This window comes from Macaca fascicularis, chromosome 8 (genome assembly GCF_037993035.2).
Source record: "Macaca fascicularis isolate 582-1 chromosome 8, T2T-MFA8v1.1".
In the NCBI taxonomy this organism is placed as follows: Eukaryota; Metazoa; Chordata; class Mammalia; order Primates; family Cercopithecidae; genus Macaca; species Macaca fascicularis.
This window is the reverse complement of record NC_088382.1, coordinates 34,187,840-34,192,889: the sequence shown is the minus strand read 5'-3', so window position 1 is coordinate 34,192,889 and position 5,050 is coordinate 34,187,840.

The window sequence follows — 5,050 nt, the reverse complement described above, 5'->3', positions numbered from 1 at the left end:
TTGCACATTTTGATAGATAGTCATATAATTTACGTTCAGAAAATGATAATTAAGAGAAAGGCTAAATTAAGTAGAACATGTTTTACACTTTATGTATATAAGTAGGACATATTTTATACTTTAAATTTGGTGATATATTTCTCCATTTTGGCAAATTCATAGATATCATGTGTCAAAAGACAAAACTACAATAATTTAACTTGAATATCGTTTTGTTTTTTTGTTTTTTTTTTTTTTGTTTTTTGGTTTTTTTTGAGACAGAGGCTTGCTCTGTTACCCAGGCTGGAGTGCAGTGGCACGATCTCTGCTCACTACAAGCTCCACCTCCCGGGTTCATGCCATTCTCCTGCCTCAGCCTCCCAAGTAGCTGGGACTGCAGGCGCCCGCCACCTCACTTGGCTAATTTTTTGTATTTTTAGTACAGATGGGGTTTCACTACGTTAGCCAAGATGGTCTCGATCTCCTGACCTTTTGATCTGCCTGCCTTAGCCTCCCAAAGTGCTGGGATTACAGGCAGGAGCCACCGCACCCGGCCTCACTTGAATATCTTGTCAGCTGCTCCTGAAATCCCAGCACTTTGGGAGGCTGAGGCAGGCAGATTGCTTGAGCCCAGGAGTTCAAAACCAGTCTGGGCAACATGGCAAACCCCATCTCTACAAAAAATACAAAAATTAGCCAGGTGTGGTAGTGTGTGCCTGTAGTCCCATCTACTCAGGAGGCTGAGATGGGAGGATCACGTGAGCCAGGAGGTCAAGGCTGCAGTGAGCCATGATTGTGCTACTGTACTCCAGCCTGGGAGACAGAGCAAGATCCTGTCAAAAAAAAAAAAAAAAAAAAAAAGATCTTAATTGGTTTATTTGCAATTCTAGAATCAAACAACACTTCATTCCATTAAATAGAATAAATGTTCTAATGATCCAAGCAGACAAGTTTGGTTTTATAGACAGGGCTGAAGAAAACAGAAAGAAAGAACAAAAAGCAGATTGGTCATTTCAAAGTCACTTTCCTTGTAAGGCAGGAACAAGAAAACAGAACATTAGAGAAATAACTATTGGTTAACATCCAGTTACCTCAGTTTACCTTTTGTTGTGAGAATTAAAGCAGAGGGAACTTTATCATCATGCTGATTAAAACTGACCTGTCTGGAAAATTGCACTGTTACGTCTCCTTCCTGATTTCTCAAAAGGTGAGATAACAATTTAATTTGGTTTGGTGATGTGGAACCTCGGGCGTGAGTGACACCATTTTGATTTTTAGTTTGATCTGTTGGGGCTTAGTGCAGGAGCTTAGTCCAAAGCAATAACCTCCTATAATTTCTATTTAACAATAGTTTTAATGTATTCCCAAAGAAAAAAAATTTTGGAAGGACTGAAAAATTGGGTGCTTGAAAACTGAAGAGATTGTTTTTCTTTAATCAAATACCAGAGGTCTGGAAACTCATTTTAGAAATAAAAATATTCAGTTGCCTCATACATAGAGCAGAGTCATGGGTTTTCCATTGTGTAAAAGGAACATGGAAAATATCACGCCAATTGTCAGCTGCTCTTGGGGCACCACGCAGCGGTATCTTTCAACAATTTGCTCCTAACTCTTCTCAGTTTTTCATAGGTCGCTTCAAGTTTCCTGGTTTTTACCCTCCTTTGACTTTCAGTTGCCTTCTCTCTCTATCCATGAACTGCTCTCTCAGCATCAGACACATCTTACATAGAGAAAGATAATACAAGTAACCAGGCACCGAACACCTAAGCAACTTTTTCTTCAGAAACCTACAGAGATAACCACATAATCGTTGGCTTTGCTGGACTGTACAACAGGTAACTGAGTGAATTCGACTGCTCTAATGAAGTACAGTATTCAGGAAAAAAATGAGTTATTTAAATCTAAGGCATGTGGGGTCTATGTCATTATTAGGTTGTTAATATCAAGTCACATGTTTTCCTAGGCGTTTTGGGAACTCAAGTTTTAGCAAGGATGAGCTCTTCCACAGCATGTCTTATACATGGCTTTGAGGTCCACCAACCTGGGTTCAAATTCCAGCTCTGCCTGCATATTAGCTGTGTGATCTTGGACAAAGAACTTACCCTAGTCTCATTTCCTCATTGTATTGGGTTGGTGCAAAAGTAATCACGGTTTTGCATTACTCTTTTTTTTTTTTTTTCCGAGATGGAGTTTCACTTTTGTCACCCAGGCTGGAGTGCAATGGCGCCATCTCGGTTCACTGTAACCTCCACCTGCTGCGTTCAAGTGATTCTCCTGAGTAGCTCAGCCTCCCGAGTAGCTGGGATTACAGGCGCCCGCCACTACACCCGGTTACTTTTTGTAATTTTAGTAGAGACAGGGTTTCTCACCATGTTGGCCAGGCTGGTCTTGAACCCCTGACCTCAGGTAATTCACCTGCCTTGGCCTCCCAAAGTACTGGGATTTACAGGCATGAGCAACCACGGCCGGCCTGCATTACTTTTAATGGCAAAACCACAATTACTTTTGCATCAACCTAATACATTGAACACAATAATAATGCTCACTTCATTAGCTTATTGTGGGATTAGATGTGGAATAATGCCAGACACATAGCAAACATTTAAAGAATAATAGTTTCTGTTACCAACGGCAGCACCACTGTCCATCCCTGGGCTAGCAGTCTGTTCACTGGCAAATCTTAAGTTGTTCCAGCTGATGCAAAAACAATTATTCGTTGTAGTCAATTCATTAACAAATGATTTTTAGAAACAGACAAACACCAGTTGTCTGTTAGGTTTTTTTTCCCTTACTACTGTTTAGCAGACTATTTTTGGCTTTACAGAGGAATCGCAATGAAAATGAACTTTTCTTTCCTTCCCCCCAGTGTTTTCTCTGTTTGTGAAAATTGCTGCCAGCATGAATAGTCACTTAAACAGCAAGGGATGGTTCTTGTATTTCAGGCAATGCCTGCCTGTTCTGGACATTATTGGCCCACTGATTAGATGGCGGTAGAAACAGGTCAGCCTAAGAGTTTAGCATTTCCATTTGAGTTTCCTTTCTCATTCTTATCACTATATGGCAGAAAGTTGTTGGAGTGAAGCAAATTTATTCATTAAAAAAATACTTCCATCTTTCATTTCTGCCCATTTGTACCTTGATAGGTTAATTTCAAACAAACTTCGCTTTTTCTGTGAAGATGGAGCAAATTTGTTATGCTCTTTGACCTGTATGTCATATTTGACCTGTATGACCTGTATGTCCTCCTTGCACAAAATCCAGGCTACATCGTCCATCTTGTTGTTGTCGTTGTTGTTGTTGTTGTTGAGACAGAGTCTCACTGTTGTTGCCCAGGCTGGAGTGCAGTGGCACAATCTCGGCTCACTGCAACCTCCACCTCCCTGGTTCAAGCAATTCTCCTGCCTCAGCCTCCCTAGTAGCTGGGATTACAGGTGCGCACTACCACGCCTGGCCAATTTTTGTACTTTTAGTAGAGATGGGGTTTCGCCATGTTGGCCAGAGTGGTCTCGAGCTCCTGGCCTCAGGTGAGCCGCCCGCCTTGGCCTCCCAAAGTGTTGGGATTACAGACATAAGCCACCACACCTGGCCTCATCTTGTTTTTAAATTTAAGGAATGCCATTCTTTGTGTGTTGTATGTTATAAACAATGTTCCATGTTAGGGTGAGGGAATAGCAACCATTCTAAAGAATGATGCTTTTAATCCCAGACATGAGGTTCTTGACCACAGAACTTCCTGCATTTTCAAGCTTGTGAAAGTAAGAGTGAATGCCCTTCCTTGGGAAATCTCACCTTAAGTCTTTATTCCTCGCTTCTCTGCATCTTTTCCCCAAAAGCAAAATCTCAGCTTGATGAATTTCTCACTTGGAAACTGTTCATTTACAATATGTGCAACTTGTTTTTAGGATAAGCTTGCTGATTTTTCACTACTGTATTCCTGACACCTACCACAGAAGTGTTTGTTACATGAAAATAATAATGCTGAATGATTTATTATGTTTTAAAGAAAGATACGTAAAATGTAGGCATTTGATCAAGGAGAATTCTGAGAGAGAAATCAGTTGAGTACTTGTAAGTAACACAATCCTGCAAATTACCACTCTTCTACTTGCTCAGGTGAAGTGATGATTTATTAAAGACAAATGTAAGAGGATCAATTAGTAGCTATGCTAAGCACTTGCTAAAATAGGCGATGACTCCCTTTTTTTGGACTGGGCCTAATTTGGATTCTTTAAAATAAATTATAGAAAAATTTTTAAAATGCTGAAAGACTCAGAGACCAGTAAAAAATTTTTGTACCTATTTATTCTCTAACCGAAAAAAATAAAGTAACCAACATTTAGGTATTATCACATTATTTTAGCCTTCTGCCTAAGGGAATCTTTACTTTTTTCATATGTTCCGTTAGATGTAGATCTCTCTACACTCCATCAAGAAGACAAACACAGTTTTGTTTTGTTTTGTTTTGTTTTGTTTTGTTTTGTTTTGTTTTAGATGGAGTCTTGCTCTGCCACCCAGGCTGGAGTGCAGTGGTGCAATCTGGGCTCACTGCAATCTCCGCCTCCTGGGTTCAAGCGATTCTCCTGCCTCAGCCTCCTGAGTAGCTGAGACTACAGGCGCCTGCCACCACGCCTGGCTAATTGTTTTGTTTTCTTTCTTGTTTGTTTTTTGTTTTTTTTTTTTTGGAGACAGAGTCTCGCTCTGTCGCCCAGGCTGGAGTGCAGTGGCCGGATCTCAGCTCACTGTTTTGTATTTTTAGTAGACACAGGTTTCACCGTGTTGGCCAGGCTGGTATCAAACTCCTGGCCTCAAGTCATCCACCCCGCCTCAGCCTCCCAAAGTGCTGGGATTACAGGTGTGAGCCACTGCAGCTGGCCTAGTTTAACAAATTTATTGGCTGTATATTGAGTTTTTTCCCCAAGAGAATTTTTCAATGGATAGACAAATTGTGGTTTACTATGGAATGGTATAATACGTTCAATGGAATGCTACTCAGGAATGAAAAAGACCAAATTACTGATTGAGAAATTACTTGCTCTGGCAATATGCCCCACAAAGGACTGTTATGACAGTT